The 17,765-nt window shown below is 43.4% G+C and overlaps 1 protein-coding gene and 1 long non-coding RNA gene across 2 annotated transcripts in view; one reads left to right on the top strand and one right to left on the bottom strand.

The window, feature by feature from the left end:
- DPYSL3 (dihydropyrimidinase like 3) overlaps positions 1-17,765 on the top strand; it is a 156,077-nt gene that overhangs the window by 72,837 nt on the left and 65,475 nt on the right. The window lies entirely within an intron of this gene.
- The window catches only part of LOC142749019 (uncharacterized), a 101,621-nt gene that overhangs the window by 61,717 nt on the left and 22,139 nt on the right, over positions 1-17,765 (bottom strand). Inside the window, exon 2 of the long non-coding RNA XR_012882356.1 lies at positions 15,879-15,982. This is a non-coding gene — a long non-coding RNA (uncharacterized LOC142749019). The remainder of the gene's footprint in view (positions 1-15,878; positions 15,983-17,765) is intronic.

Consider the following 17,765-nt stretch of genomic DNA (forward strand, 5'->3'; position numbering starts at 1 on the left):
AGAATTGACATTTTTTAATTGTATTTAATAGAATACCCTGCTATGCGATTACTGTAGGCACCGCAATAAAAGGATATACCTTTTTTATTTTGTGCTAACCTATGCCATGGTTTGAATTTTGGACCGTCTGAAAAAAAAATAAAGTACAATAGACTGTCATCTGTCATTGTAACCCCTTCCTCCAGTGATAAGAAGGTGATTCTGATAACACACCCCTACCGGCACAACCCCTTAATGTGGTTAGTGTCCTCAAGTCCTCCTTCTGTTTCCATGGTCCACTACCCATCTAGATTTTCTAGGCATTCGCCTAACTAACCACATTTAATCTATTTATTTTGCTATATATCCCCCTCTGCTAACACACATCAGGAAACTATTAGAAGAGTGGAGTAGATACCACATCTCATGGATTGGACATATATATGCAGTTAAAATGACGTTTCGCACTAAATTACTATATTATTTTTGGGTGCTCCCAGTGTCTATACCCGGCTACTATCTACATACAGTCCAATGACTGATCCTAAAATGTATCCGGAATTAGTCCATTGCTAGAATTAACAGACCTACTCATTACAGACATAACAGTTTATTTGAAGTCCCAGACATCACTAAGTACTACTAAGCGGCCTAAATTGCCCCAATAACCACACACATGCTGCCACTGAAACACCTTTATGACACCTGAGTGTGCTCCATCCACCCTTCCTGTTTTGCTATGGACCCCTCCTTCTCTCAGACCTCAGATTAATAATCTAATTATGAAAAGCTGTGGGATAACATGAAATATTCTTCTAATTTCATTTTCCCTCACCTATTTTTGGATCTCCCATGTTTCCTCCGGCAGAATTTGCTCCTCACCCATTTATGCGATGGCAAGTTGCAGGTATGTCTACGACGTAGCACCTCCTACCCATTGATGGTGTAATTCTCTTTCCTACTTTACAGAAAAAATATAACCCTTCCACAAACGAGCTCTTCCCCTATTTATAAAATAAGAATTTTGTGTCCACTGTACTCAAAAACACCTCTTGCCTGCTATTCCTCTCCACATTTACACATAGATGTAGGATAGCTCCCCACGCCCCAGACCTAATCTTTGCCCTTTATTTGGACATGCTACTGACCAACTTAGATCTTTCTTACATGTCTAAGTCGAAGACTGACCTAGGCAATCTGCTCACTGACGAACAATGGCGCCAGATATGGGAGTCCACTGCGAAAAGATCTCTTAATATGTTAATGCTTGAAATCCCCTTCAAGGTATCGATGAGGCGGTACCTAGTGTCTAATCGGATAGCCCTTGCTGTCCCAGGTTGCCCTCCTACATGTTTTAGCAGTTGCCGCATACCTGGTGGTCTTGCTCAAAATTTGGTCTAAATTCTACCACCTCATTCACGTGATCACAGGCTATAGCTTAGATAAATGTGAGTGGGAAGCCCTTCTCAATAAGAATGTTAAAGGGGTCTCTTGAGTCAAGCAAAAGTGTAATGAATCGGGGTAGGGAGACGACAGGTGAGCCCTAATCTACCCGCAACTCAGTCCCTGCCCACTTGCTCGGCCCGTCCTAAATGACGGCGTACAACTAGGCGATGGTCCCTACGCTCAGACAGACAACACAAGACAAGGGTACACAGAAGCAAAGGGAGAAGTAGGGGCAGTTGCCCACGGAAACACCGTAAGCAACAGGCAGTGGTGAACGAGCCGAATAAAACCAGGAGAGTACGTAGTAGCAAAACAGAGCAGGAGAATAGTCAGTCAAGCCAGGATCAGTTACAGCGGTCAATCAGGTAAATAGCAGGAATAGCAGAGCCAGGAAACCAGAGAATCACAGGCAAGGAACATGCTGCAAGTGAGGGTATAAATAGACCAAGGGTGGGAGCTAGAACCGTCAGGCCAGGCTGTGATAGGTTCTCCCTCTCCGCAGCCTGCAAGCCTGAGTGGTAACTGATCGCGTCACTTTAGCAGACCTTGGAGCTGAGGAAGGCTGATTAAACCCGGGCGTCGACACATAACCTGTGTCTGGCAAACCCTTTACAGTACCCCCCCTTTTATGAGGGGACACTGGACCCTTCCTAGGTGGGCCTGGCTTGTTGGGGAACCGAAGATGGAACTTCCTGAGCAATATACTGGTGTGAACATCCCGGGCGAGTACCCAAGTCCTCTCCTCAGGCCCGTATCCTCTCCAATGGACCAGGTACTGGAGAGAGCCTTGCCATCCTGCTGTCCACAATCTTGGCTACCTCGAATTATACCCCATCAGGAGTGAGAACAGGGACCGGAGGTTTCCTTGATGTAGCCAAGGACGGGGAGCAGCTTTTCAAGAGGGAGGCATGGAACACGTTGTGTATCTGAAAAGACGGGGGTAACTCCAGCCGGAAGGAGACAGGGTTGAGGACCTCAATGATTTTGCACGGCCCTATATACAGGAGAGCAAATTTTTTGGACGGAATTTTAAGCCGCAAATTTTTAGAAGACAGCCACATAAGATCCCCGACCACAAATAGGGGGTTAGTTGAACGTCTTTTATCTACCTGAGTCTTTTGGATGCTCTGGGACGCCTCAAGGTTCTTCTGAACCTGGGCCCAGACTGTGCACAGTTCCCGATGAACGACATCTACCTCGGGATTGTTGGAACCACCAGGTGAAACGGAGGAGAACCGTGGATTAAACCCAAAATTGCAGAAGAAGGGGGAGACCCCCAACGAGTTACTGACCCGGTTATTAAGGGAAAATTCGGCGAGGGGAATGAAGGAGACCCAATCATTTTGACAGTCTGAGATAAAACACCTTAAGTATGGTTCTAGAGACTGATTAGTCCTCTCAGTTTGGCCATTAGTTTCAGGATGGAAGGCTGAGGAAAAGGACAGATCAATCTCCAGCTACTTACAGAAAGCTCTCCTAAACAATGAAACAAATTGTACCCCTCTGACAGAAACAATATTGACCGGAACCCCATGGAGACGCAGGATGTGTTTGACAAACAAGGTAGCTAACGTCTTGGCATTGGGTAGAAACTTGAGGGGCACAAAGTGGCACATCTTACTGAAGCGGTCTACTACAACCCACATCACCGTCTTGCCTTGGGATGGAGGCAGATCGGTGATAAAATCCATGGAGATATGGGTCCAAGGTCTCTGGGGAATGGGCAAATAACATAGTAAGCCCGCGGGTCGGGACCTGGGAGTCTTGGACCTAGCACAAATTTCACAAGCGGCGACATAGGCCTTAACGTCTTTAACCCCTTCCCGCTCCTGGACGTACTATTAGGTCATGGTAACTATGGCGTTCGCGCTCCTTGACCTAATAGTACGTCTCGGGAGTAACGGCCGTTTCGGCCGTCCTCCCGACACATACAGGAGCTGTGACAGCTGCTGGCTTGTTCAGCAGCTGTCACAGCTCCTACAGCGGGGACCGATCGCTGTGTCCCCGCTGATTAACCCCTTAAAAGCCGCGTTCTATAGAGATTGCGGCTTTTTAGGGGTTAAGCTGCCATCACCGGCCTGCTACACGATAGCGGCCGGCGATGGTGACTATGGCAACCAGACACCAAACAATGGCGTCCGGCTATACCATAGATGGAAGCCTAGTGGGTCCTGACAACGTCAGGACCCACTATGCTTGCTGTCAGTGAGTAGCTGACAGTTCTAATACACTGCACTACGCATGTAGTGCAGTGTATTAGAATAGCGATCAGGGCCTCCTGTCCTCAAGTCCCCTAGTGGGACAAAGTAATACAGTAAAAAAAAAGTTAAAAAAAGATGTGTAAAAATAAGAAAATAAAAGTTTTAAAAGTATTAAAAGTAAAAATCCCCATTTTTACCTTATCAGTCATTTATTATTAATAAAAATATATAAACAAACAAATAAACTATACATAATTGGTATCGCCGCGTCCGTAACGGCCTGAACGACAAAATTATTTCGTTATTTATCCCGCAAGGTGAACGCCGTAAAAGAAAATAATAATAAACCGTACCACAATCACAATTGTTTGGTCACTTCAACTCCCAAAAAATGGAATAAAAAGAGATCAAAAAGTCGCATGTACCGAAAAATTGTACTGATCGAAGCTACAGTTCGTTATGCAAAAAATAAGTCCTCGCACGGCTTTATTGATTGAAAAATAAAAACGTTCTGGCTCTTAGAATAAGGTAACACAAAAAGTGAATGATTTTTTACCAAACGTATTTTATTGTGCAAACACCATAAGACATAAAAAAAAACTATAAACATCTGGTATCGCCGTAATCGTATCGCCTCGCAGAATAAAGTGAATAAGTCATTTATAGCGCACGGTGCACGCTGTAAAAAAAAAAAATAGAATAAAAAAACAATAGTAGAATTGCTGTTTTTTAGTCACCACGCCACCTAAAAATAGAATAAAAACTGATCAAAAAGCCACATGCACCCCAAGAAAACTACAATGGATTCCTCAAGGGGTCTAGTTTCCAAATTGGAGTCACTTTTGCGGGGTTTCCAATGTTTTGGCACCACAAGACCTCTTCAAACCGGACATGGTGCCTAATAAAAAAAGAGGCCTCAAAATCCACTAGGTGCTCCTTTGCTTCGGAGGCCAGTGCTTCAGTCCATTACCGCCCGAGGGCCACATGTGGGATATTTCTCAAAACTGCAGAATCTGGGCAATACGTATTAAGTTGCGTTTCTCTGATAAATCCAATTGTGTTGTAAAAAAAATGGAATAAAGAGGATTTTCTGACAAAAAAATATGTAAACTTCACCTCTACTTTGCTCTAAATTTCTGTGAAACACCTAAAGGGTTCATAAACTTTCTACATGCTGTTGTGAATACTTTGAGGGGTCGTTTCTAAAATTGGGTGTTTGATAGGGGTTTCTAATATATGGGCCCCTCAAAGCAACTTCAGAACTGAACTGTAAACTAAAAAAATTAATAAATGAGGCAAAACTTTGCTTCTTACATTATACTGATAATGAGCCGTGCCCACCCCGAGATTACCCCAGTTTTGACCGTTTGTATAAACGGAGACCCCTATTAGACCGTTTCAGTGCCCGGTTTTCCCAAGCATTCACCCCCAAGAAGTGTATTTCTATTGATGAGTCCCTGGTACATTTTAAAGGGAGGGTTCAATTCCGCGAGTACCTGCCGGGTAAGAGGGCAAGGTATGGCGTGAAGATGTCTAAGCTGTGCGAGAGTGCATCAGGGTATACCTACAGGTTTAGGATATATGAAGAAAAGGCCACCCCCAAACCAGACTGCATCCTAGACTACAATAGGTACATGGGAGGGATGGACTTGTCAGATCAAATCCTGAAGCCCTACAGAGCCATGCGGTGTGGTATAAGAAGCTGGCCGGGCACATCATACAGATGGCTTTGAACAATGCGTACGTGCTACGTCGATGTACAGGCCAGACGGGAACTTTCCTGGAATTTCAAGAGGTGATTATCAAGAACCTAATCTTTAGGGACCAAGAAGGGGGGGCACCCAGTACTTCTGGAAGCGGGGCCACACGCATCGTACCAGGGCGGCAACACTTTTCAGGAGAAGTTCCCCAAACTGGCAAGAAGGGAAAAAGTCAAAAGAGGTGCAAAGTCTGCTATAAGGGATGACACAATATATCAATGTGACACGTGTCCCGAATAACCAGAGCTCTGTATGAAAGAGTGTTTTAAAATTTATCATACATCCCTTGGTTTATAATTTACCCCAATTTTACTTACCCTGATGCACTCCGCACAGCTTATCCCCCCTCGTCTTTCCCCTCTGAGCCCTGCTGTGTGCCCAGGCAGCTGATAACAGCCACATGTAGGGTATTGCCATACCCGGGAGAACCCACATTACAGTTTATGGGGTGTAGGTCTCCGGTCAAAATGCTCACTACACCTCTAGATGAATGCCTTAAGGGTGTCGTTTTTAAAACGGGGTCACTTCTTGCGGGTTTCAACTGTACTGGTACCTCAGGGGCTTCTGCATACATGACTTCGCACCAGAAAATCCCCAGTAGGCCAAATGGTGGTCCTTTCCTTCTGAGCCCTCCCATGGGCCCAAACGGCAGTTTATCACCACAAATGGGGTATTGCCGCACTCAGAACAAATTGGGCAACAGAATGGGGTATGTTGTTTCTTGTGAAAATAAGAAATTTTCAGCCAAAACGACATATTATTTGAAAAAAATAATCTTGTTTTCATTCCCAGCCCAATTCAAATAAGTTCTGTGAAAAAACTATGGGGTCAAAATGGTCACAACACCCATAAATGAATTCCTTGAGGGGTGTAGTTTCCAAAATGGGGTCACTTCTGGTGGGTTTCCATTGCTTTGATACCTCTGGGGCTCTGCAAATGCGACATGGCACCCGAAAACCAAACCAGCAAAATCTGCACTCCAAAGAACACACAGCGCTCCTTCCCTTCTGAGGCCTCCCATGGGCCAAAACGGCAGTTTATCACCACAAATGGGGTATTGCTACACTCAGGAGAAATTGGGCAACAAAATGGAGTATTTTGTTCCCTGTGAAAATAAGAAATTTTGATAAAAAATTACATCTTATTGGAAAAAAATGTCATTTTTTTTAATGTCACAGCCCAATTGAAATAGGTGCTGTGAAAAAACTATGCGGTCAAAATGCTAACAACAACCATAAATGAATTCCTTGAGGGGTGTAGTTTCCAAAATGGGGTCACTTCTGGCGGGTTTCCATTGCTTTGATACCTCTGAGGCTCTGCAAATGCGACATGGCACCCGAAAACCAATCCAGCAAAATCTGTACTCCAACAAACACATAGCGCTCCTTTCCTTCTGAGCCCTCCCATGAGCCTAAACGGCAGTTTATCACCACAAATGGGGTATTGCCACACTAAGGACAAATTGGGCAACAAAATGGGGTATTTTGTTCCCTGTGAAAATAAGAAATTGTGATCACAAATGAAATTTTATTGGAAAAAATTACATTTTTTTCATTTCACAGCCCAATTCAAATACGTGCTGTGAAAAAACTGTGCGGTCAAAATGGTAACAACAACCATAAATGAATTCCTTGAGGGGTGTACTTTCCAAAATGGGGTCACTATTGGGGGATTCCTACTGTTTTGGCACCTCAACACCTCTTCAAACCTGGCATGCTGCCTAAAATATATTCTAATAAAAAAAAGAGGACTCAAAATGCACTAAGTTCCTGCTTTGCTTCTAGGGCTTGTGTTTTATTCCACGAGCGCAGTAGAGCCACATGTGGGACATTTCTAAAAACTTCAGAATCTGGACAATACATATTTAGTAGTATTTCTCTGGTAAAACCTTCTGTGTTACAGAAAAAAAAATGAATAAAATTGAAATTCAGCAAGAAAAATGACATTTGCAAATTTCACCTCCACTTTGCTTTAATTCCTGTGAAATGCCTGAAGGGTTAAAAAACTTTCTAAATGCTGTTTTGAATACTTTGAGGGGTCTAGTTTTTAAAATGGGGTGTTTTATCAGGGTTTCTAATACATAGGCCCCTCAAAGCCACTTCAGAACTCAAGAGGTACCTTAAAAAAAAGGCTTTTGAAATTTTCTTAAAAATATGAGAAATTGCTGTTTATGTTCTAAGCCTTGTAACGTCCAAGAAAAATAAAAGAATGTTCAAAAAACGATGCCAATCCAAAGTAGACATATGGTAAATGTGAACTAGTAACTATATTGGGTGGTATAACCGTCTGTTTTACAAGCAGATGCATTTAAATTCTGAAAAATGCTAGTTTTTCAAAATTTTCTCAAAATTTTGCAATTTTTCACCAATAAACACTGAATATATCGACCAAATTTTACCACGAACATGAAGCCCAATGTGTCACGAGAAAACAATCTCAGAATCGCTTGGGTAGGTTTAAGCATTCCGACGTTATTACCACATAAAGTGAAATATGTCAGATTTGAAAAATGGGCTCTGAGCCTTAAGGCCAAAACTAGGCTGCGTCCTTAAGGGGTTAAGCAACCCAGGCCACCAATAGGTTCTGGAAATGAGGTGCTTGGTACCCAGGATGCCTGGATGGCCAGATAGTGCAGAGTCATGATTCTCCCTGAGCAACCTTAGCCGGAATTGCAGGGGAACAAACAGCTTGTTCTCAGGAAGGTTCTCGGGAGCAGAACCTTGATCAGCCGCAATTTCGGAGGCTAAGTCCGAATCCACAGAGGATATGATTATACCTGGGGGCAAAATACACGCGGGATCCTCCTCAGGAGGAGGGCTAGCCATGAAGCTACGCGACAGAGCATCAGCTTTAATATATTTTTGACCCAGCCCTATAGGTAACCACAAAGTTGAATCTCGTAAAAAACAACGCCCATCGAGCTTGTCTCGGGTTTAGCCTCCATGGCGGATTCTAGGAAAACCAGATTCTTGTGGTCAGTAAGAACCGTTACCTGGTGCCTAGCCCCCTCCAGGAAGTGGCGCCACTCTTCAAATGCCCATTTAATGGCTAAGAGATTGCGATTTCCAACGTCATAGTTTCTCTCAGTGGAGGAGAACTTCCTGGAGAAGTAGGCACAGGGACAGAGATGGGTGAGAGACCTAGTACCCTGGGACAAGACAGCACCCACTCCCACCTCAGAGGCGTCAACCTCCACGATGAATGGCTCCATTTGGTTAGGCTGAATCAGCACTGGGGCAGAGACAAAGCACCTCTTAAGGATCTCAAAAGCCTTGACAGCCTCCGGAGGCCAGTGGAGGAGATCAGCACCTTTACGAGTGAGATCCGTAAGAGGCTTAGCGATGACCGAGAAGTTAGCAATAAATCTCCTGTAATAATTAGCAAACCCCAGGAAACACTGTAAGGCCTTCAGGGAGGCAGGGCGGACCCATTGTGCCACAGCCTGAACCTTGGCAGGGTCCATGCGGAATTCGTTAGGAGTGAGGATTTGACCCAAAAATGGTATCTCCTGCACCCCAAACACACATTTTTCGCTTTTTGCAAAGAGTTTGTTTTTCCGAAGGGCCTGGAGCACCTTCCTGACATGCTCAATGTGGGAGGACCAGTCCTTGGAAAACACAAGTATATCATCAAGGTACACTACAAGAAATACCCCCAGATAGTCTCTTAAAATCTCATTTATGAAATTCTGGAAGACCACGGGAGCATTACACAAACCAAAGGGCATGACGAGATATTCAAAATGACCTTCGGGTGTATTAAACGCAGTCTTCCACTCATTCCCCTCTCTGATCCGGATAAGGTTATAAGCCCCTCGAAGATCGAACTTAGAGAACCATTGGGCCCCCTGAACCTGATTGAAGAGATCAGGAATCAAAGGAAGGGGATATTGGTTCCTTACAGTGATCTTATTTAAACTTCGGTAATCGATGCACGGCCTAAGACCACCATACTTCTTCCCCACGAAGAAGATGCCAGCACCTACCGGAGAAGTAGAGGGGCGAATGTAACCCTTGGCCAGGCTTTCCTGGATATATTCTCTCATGGCTTCACGTTCAGGACAAGAGAGATTAAATATCCTACCTTTAGGGAATTTAGCTCCTGGTACCAAGTCGATTGCGCACTCGTACTCTCTATGAGGAGGTAACTCTTCAGAGGCCTTTTTAGAAAAGACATCATCGAAGTCCTGAATAAACTCAGGTAGAGTGATCACCTCCTCAGCGAGAGACACCAAATTAATAGAAAAACGACGTCATGCATTCATTACCCCATTTAGTAAGATCACCAGTATTCCAGTTAAAAGTGGGATCATGCGTCTGCAACCAAGGAAGGCCTAAAATCAAATCGGACGATAACCCCTGCATCACTAACACAGAACACTGCTCCAAATGGATGGAGCCAACAATGAGTTAAAAAACAGGGGTATGCTGCATAAAATAACCATTAGCAAGCGGAGTGGAGTCTATACCCATAACCGGGACAGGTTTAGGCAAATCAATTAGTGGCATAGCTAGAGACATGGCAAATTCCACAGACATAATATTAGCAGCAGACCCTGAATCCACGAAGGCACTGCCGGTGGCAGACCTTCCATCAAAAGAGACCTGAAAGGGAAGCAAGATTTTATTAGGCTTCATGTTAACGGGAAATACCTGTGCGCCCAAGCGACCTCCCCGATGGTAACTTAGGCACGGAAGTTTTCCGGCTGCTTATTCTTGCGCCTGGGACAGGAGTTCAATTGATGCTTGTCATCCCCACAGTAGAAGCAGAGACCGTTCTTCCTGCGGAAATCTCTACGTTGTTGGGGAGATCAAGGAGGCCCCGAGTTGCATCTGTTCATCCGAGTTCTCCGTGGAAGAACGAAGCAACGGAACCTCTGGAGCCATCATAGGGGAGCCAGAGGTGTAGGCACCAGAACGTTCAAGTCGTAGTTCCCTGAGACGTCAGTCAAGACATACCGCTAAAGCCATAGCCTGATCTAGAGAGTCAGAGGTGGGATAGCTAACTAACTGGTCTTTGAGGGCGTTCGACAGACCCAATCTAAACTGGCACCTCAAGGCAGGGTCATTCCACCGAGAAGCTACACACCACTTCCTAAAGTCAGAACAGTACTCCTCAACGGGTCTCTTACCCTGACGTAAGGTCACCAGCTGACTCTCGGCAAAGGCAGTCTTGTCAGTCTCGTCATAGATGAGCCGAGAGCAGAAAAAAAAAGGTCAACAGAAGAAAGTTCAGGGGCGTCAGAAGCCAAGGAGAAGGCCCATTCCTGGGGGCCGTCCTGGAGCAGGGACCTAATTATACCCATTCGCTGGCTCTCAGAACCTGAGGAGTGGGGTCTTAATCGGAAATAGTCTACAACTCTCCCGAAAAGAGAAAAAAGTCCTCCGGTCCCCTGAGAACGGGTCAGGCAACTTGAGGTGGGGTTCAAGAGGTGCGGTGAATGGTACTACCTGGGTAGCATCACGCTGGTTGAACCTCTGAGCCAGGTCTTGGACCTGTAGGGAGAGACCCTGCATTTGCTGAGCCAGGGCCTCAAGGGGGTCCATAGTAGAGTCAGGGACCAGGGTAAGAAAAGGTATAGGGCCTGTGATTATGTAATGAATCGGGGTAGGGAGACTACAGGTGAGCCCTAATCTACCCGCAACTCAGTCCCTGCCTACTTGCTCGGCCCATCCTAAATGACGGCGTACAACTGGGCGACGGTCCCTACGCTCAGTAAGTGCAAGACAGACAACACAAGACAAGGGTACACAGAAGCAAAGGGAGAAGTAGGGTCAGTTGCCCAGGGCAACACCGTGAGCAATAGGCAGAGGTGAACGAGCCGAATCAAACCAGGAGAGTACATAGTAGCAAAACAGAGCAGGTGAATAGTCAGGCAAGCCAGGGTCAATAAGTTACAGCGGTCAATCAGGTAAATAGCAGGAATAGCAAAGCCAGGAAACCAGAGAATCACAGGCAAGGAACATGCTGCAAGTGAGGGTATAAATAGACCAAGGGCAGGAGCTAGAACCGTCAGGCCAGCCTGTGATAGGTTCTCCCTCTCCTCAGCCTGCAAGCCTGAGTGGTAACAGATCGCGTCACTCTAGCAGACCTTGGAGCTGAGGAAGGCTGATTAACCCCGGGCGTCGACACAGAACCTGTGTCTGGCAAACCCTTTACAAAAAGCTTATTTGTTTTCTTTTTTTTTTTGGGCTGCAAAACAAACCATTGCTCGTTTATGGAAGCAGCCTATCATTTGCTTTTCTGAAATTATATTCCGCATGAACTATCACTTGATTAATGAGAAGATTACTGCAGTGGCACAGGGGTAGAATGGAAAAACTTGGTCAACCAAAAGGTTAGAAATTTGATTAGATGATTTAAAAAATAAATAAAAATGTGGTGGATGGTTTCTACTGACAGATGTCAACAGATAAAAATTCTCCCTCATGCTTACATTTGTTATTTTCTTTTTTGTTCCGGATTTTTGATGGTATCTGCGATGGAGGCTCTTAATGGAGCCTACAACGCAGAGGTGTACAGCCAAACCTGATGTCGTCCGTTTTTCATTTCTTTTATATTAATTGTAAAAATGAAGACAAGTGGGCCAATATATAGAAGAATTAATTGCTCAAACCCTTGAGAAAACCAAGAGATTTAACAATAACGGGCTTCACTGGTCCTCTTTTCTATTCTCTCACACTTACTGCACTGTTGCTGGTTAATTGTGCCCCTTGTTTAGGTTGCCCCCTTGGAGTAACCTTTACTAACTTCTAATCTTTACAGCTCTTATTAATGTCTTCAGGATTTATAATAGGACGTGTATCAGTCCTTCCACGGTCTGTTCTCTTCTCCCTTCTTCTTGAATATTATATTACACTGTATTTATTTTTATGTGCCTATCTTCTGTGCCTTATTTTTCTTTTGGCACTATTAAAGCACACATGCACCTGTGTTTATTTGTACACTGAAGATGTTTCTCTTTTGCATTTTCTATACTTTTTCACCTGATTTGTATAACAAATAAATAAAACGTTTGAATCTGTAAATAGGTCAGTGTTTAATTTGATAAACTATAGGAATGTGGATGAATGGGAGATCTGCATTGTCACTTCCAAGGAAAGCAAGGTTTTCTCACTTCCTAGGTATTCCAAAAGGTTGTGATATATTACTGTGGGTTTTCACTGACTATCAATGTGATTCATCCAGGTTTTCAGGACTCAAGGCCCATTCATTACTGCATCTTAATAGGTCATTCCAGAGAATTATCTCAAAACCGAGAAACTAAATGCTTTTCTACAAACATTAAACGTGTAATTGTTTCCTTGAAGAAGGCCTCCTGTGGAAACACAACTTTCCATGTCTGCATTCCCCATCTGACTGTATACCACACTCTACACTTCTTTTATGTATACTGTACTTACTTTTTGAACTGCTTCTTTGTCTGTGCTTTAAAAAAGCCTCCATCTTCATTCTTAGATTTCCCCAGCTTTCTCTTCCTTTCTGCTTTGCTATCAATCCCATGATGCTTCAGCACAACTTTACATGGCCAGCTAAAGACCATACAATTTCTGCATGCTGGGGACACTGTGATTGTCATTCTCTATATATTCTCCTAAATAAGCTGAGAAACCATAAGTATACAGACCCCCCTGCCCTATATTCTTCTGCATTATACCGGTGTGACCGGAACTGGTCTAAGTATCAGTGGTAGCTAATGATAGAAGTTTCTGTCAACCCCCTGTGCAAAACTAGAGTGGTACAGGAACTGCTGAAGCCTGTGATGGGTGACACATAGATTTCCATAGACTCAAGTAGAGAAAGCATGTCACCGAGCCTGATACACACTTCTGCTAAGCAACCATTCCAGGCTGATATATAGAAATAGAAGCAGCAAGAAAAATAACAAGTGAGAGCCTGACACATTGAATACCACAATGGTACACATGGGAAAGTTTAGTTTTGGCCAGAGTGTCCCTTTAATATCTTACCAGACAAATTCTGAAAATGAAGATGAAAAGGAGCTAATGACTAGGCAAAACTGAAGCATTAAATGGCTTTAGTGTAGCACATGTTGTTCTTCCATGCATCCTTTATTTGTAGCTCCAAAAGCCATGTCTAGTCTGACAAAGACTCAGTAATGAAAAACAGATTTTCTAGAAGAAAAAAATCAGAGCATCCACATGATGTCATAGAGGCGATACATCTTGGGTTCTTTTAGGTGACACATGCAGTAAAAACTAAGAGGCTATCATATTTTTTTTTTTAAATATGTGATTGATGCTGGATAGTAGCCGGGGCAGCTACTCTGCAAGTTGCTTGTGATACGCACCAGAATGAGCCTTAATTTATCTAAACAGTTTGATGAAAAAGTATTGCCATTCTTTGTGCCAGTTACACATGTATGAGAAATTATAAACTGAAAACTAAGCTGGCAATCTTCAAGTTTGGCTTATGTGTGTGGCATCCAATGTGCTTGTGGGCACTGGTGTACTTGCAAGAGGTCATTGTAAACATTCACATATTTGTGGCTTATTTGTACATACCAAGAATGATTAATTTTATGCTCTTGTGTACACTAAAATGCTTTAGACTTTATACAACTATGGGATAAAGTTCCCATACAAAGGGCCAGTTGGCAGCTTGTTTGACTAGATGAGCCAAAACGACTTGTTTTCAGCCTAGAACCAAATTTAAGCACTCATCCATTCGGAAACATTTAGCCACGTTTATTTGTTTTATTACTTTAAGAAAAATATTGGAACCATAAGGCATGCAAAGTACAAGGCATGAGGTGAAAACTGTGGGAAAAGTTGGAAAATGGCTCATTAAAGTACAATTAGAGATATATATACAAATAAACAGTATGAGCCTAATCTAGTAATAGAACTTCAAAGCAGTTCTTTTTGGAAAGGTTTTAGATGATGTAGAAGTCATTGTAGCTGTACAGTCTGATGCATGACATCCTAATATTACAAAATGCAATAATCGTAACCTCCAAAAATGATAAGCACTTGTTTCGGTGAGCCCCTATTTGTTGTGTATACCAAGTCCTCTATATTCTTGAGCTGTGTCTAGCCACGCCCACCTGCCGCCTATCGGCAGCGTTCAACCTATACACAGTATGGGGGAAAAAAGCTGTCAATCAGCGACCGGTGGATGAATACGAGCTGCATGAGAAGAACAGATTTTTACAGAAACTACTGTTCGCTGGCATGTAAGTAAAACGTAGTTGGAATCAGGGTCTCTGGCACTACTTTATACTGAACTCAGAAAGAGCAGCATAAGGGCACGTTCAGACGTGGCAGAATGTTTCCGCTGCAAATGTTGGTGCAGATTTGGGCCAATTACGCAATGAATCTGCACCAACATTTGCATATTTGACATGTACTTCAGACGTTTCAGCAATCACAGCGGACTTGCCACAGATTTCAGTTTTTGCATTTTAAAGGCTGAAATCCGCAGTGAAATTCCACTTCTTCTCCGCAATATCATGAGCATGCTGCGGAGGGAAAAATCTGCACCACAGCCTGATTTCTGCAAAGTAATTTTCTGCAACGTCTGAACTAAGTTTCCTAAAAATATATAGAAAGCAATTTAAAAAACGGCCGCTGGAGAATTCCACTGCGGACTGTCCACAGCGGAATTCCACCACGTCTGAACGTGCCCTAAACCTGGTGGCAGGTTCCCTTTAAGGGTTTATTCACATGATGTGGTTTTGTCACGGTTTCTGCAGCGTGGACGAAAACCACATTGCAAAAACGTATGTGTTTTTACTTCGATTTGACACAGTTTTGCAGTTAGCACGGAAACCTCAGCAATTTGCTGTAAAAGGCCGGTGGTTTCTCAGTGCGTTTTTCGGCTGTGCAGCAAACGCTGCTGCAAAACCGCACCATGTGAATACACCCTAAGGGTATGTTCACACAGCAGCGTCCATAACGGCTGAAATTACGGGGCTGTTTTCAGGAGAAAACAGCTCCGTAATTTCAGCCGTCATGGCATGTTGAGGCGCTTTTCGCTGCGTCAATTACGGACGTAAATGGAGCTGTTTTTCCATGCAGTCAATGGAAAACGGCTCCATTTACGTCTGAAGAAGTGACAGGCACTTCTTTGACGTGGGCGTCTATTTACGCGCCGTCTTTTGACAGCGACGCGTAAATTTACGCCTCGTGGGAACAGACCAACGTAAAACCCATTGCTTTCAATGGGCAGATGTTTGCCGACGCTATCAAGCCGCATTTGCGGACGTAAATCGAGGCGGAAAACGCCCGAATTACGTCCGTAAATAAGTCGTGTGAACATACCCTAAATGTTACCATAGGTTCTATGGGGTAAAAGTATGCCACAAGAATTTCTTATCTGATATACATGTCACCGGTTCACATTCTTATTCACGTAGCTTTATTAAATGTTGCCATTGTGAAGGCCTGATATATTTAGTTAAATTGCAGCAATCCCAATGCCTAACATTTTTGTGACGTTTTGTAATGAAAAGTGCCTACTTGTTACTTACCTGTCAAATGTGTGTTGATAAGAATTAGGGGACCGATGGAAGACAATATTACTGCAGGGTCAGACTACACAGTTTGTGGTCAGTTACCTTGGAAACATATAGGCCTGTATGCACAAAATGAGAAGAAATGTTCAATTAACAGTATTTGCATACGATCGTTGTTTCTTTTTTTTTATTTTACATGCATCAGAGCAATGACAGTCCTAGAAAGAATGCTTTCGTATCACTTTTAGCAAAATCTGCATTTTTTGACAGGTTTTTTTTTTTTGCTTTTTTTTTACAGAAAAAAGCAACATGCGGAGCATTCTGTTTTTTCTTATTTTTCATACTGAAGCATGCCCTGTCGTTGGGCGGGGGTTGAAACCACAATGCGTTACGATAATAGAAATTTTTAATTGCATTTGAATTTTAAAAAAAATAAAATTGGTGCAGCTGTTGATCCCAGATTTTTCAAGGCAGTAATGGCGGTGCTTTGTGTCACACCAGAAAAGACCCTAAAATAAAATGTTTGTGTAAGAATAATAAAATAACATTTCATGGACAAGACCCTATTCGTAATGTGAGGCCCATAGAATGCTATGGGCCCGTTCTGTACAGGGCTGTGGAAAATGTGAGAAAAAAAAATTGTAGCATGTTCCATTGCATGCCATATTACTGAGGTATTCTCCACTAACAGCACAGAAGCCCCATACGGCAGCACACAAAGAGCCGACTGCTTCGAAACACGGAACCACAGGGACTCAATGTGCTGTACACGAGGCTTCATTTAGTTACAAGATTGGGCCAGGTCCAAGTTTGTGGTGTGGCACAAAGCGATCTGCGCCTACGTTTTTAAGGAAGAAGTTCTCGGCACCACTTCTTTGGGTATGTAAGGTCTTCTCTCTTGTGAACCTAGCCTTACAATAGGGGAGCTAACCTCTGTTCATTTCTTCAAAAATCTCTGACTGGTATTCACGGAGAATGAGAAAATATATCATAAGACTGTCTTGGATACCATGTCTCTTAGGTATTTTCTGCCATTTTCATAGGGTTGTCTATCTGGCAGCTTCCTCAGAAGAGGTCATTGTTAAAAGGAGGTCATTTTCAAGTCTGTTGATGCTAACAATTCTATATAAATAGAAAAAAGATGGATGTGTATTTTTCAGTCCTGGTCTCAGGAGCTTCGATACACGTTCATTAGGCAGCGAGTTACTCTGCTGTCCTGGAACAGGCTGAATAATGAATAGTACTATATAAGCTTCTAGGATAGTGCATCTGTCTTCTTTTAAATACTGTAAATCCATTCCTTGTGATGTTTCTGTGATCCCTTCTGTGATTTTAAGGAGCATTTCCAATAAAAATTAATCTGACACTGCCAGATCTAGACCCTCCTCAAATACAGTATAAGGCCAGATTAGATTACGTCCGTGTGACGGCCGTTAAAACAACGGCCGTCACACGGACTCATGTATTTCAATGGGGTCGTTCACACGGCCATTGTTTTTGTGATGGGTCCATTGAGAAATAGAACATGTCCTATTTTGTTCCGTTTTCACAGATCCCTCCATCCCTCCATGCACTCAAGTCTATGGGGATCCGTGAAAACGGATCCCGCACGGGGGCAGCTGGGACGTGAAAAACGTCACGTGAATCTGGCCTAAGTGCTGGTGTTGCGTGTTTATATGTGTCATCAGGACATATACCCTGGATCATGGATTATTTAAAGGGTAACTAAACGTTCAATACACTTTTGACATGTCATAGTTACATAGGATGAAAAAAGACACAGGTCCATCAGGTTCAACCTTTCTCAATAAATTACCCGTCATTCTTTGCTCGATTTACTACAATGCCATTCGTAAATATATAAGCATAGTGACATGTCAGAGGTTTTGATTGGTGAGCCCG

The sequence above is a fragment of the Rhinoderma darwinii genome, chromosome 3, assembly GCF_050947455.1.
Source record: "Rhinoderma darwinii isolate aRhiDar2 chromosome 3, aRhiDar2.hap1, whole genome shotgun sequence".
NCBI classification, from domain to species: Eukaryota; Metazoa; Chordata; class Amphibia; order Anura; family Rhinodermatidae; genus Rhinoderma; species Rhinoderma darwinii.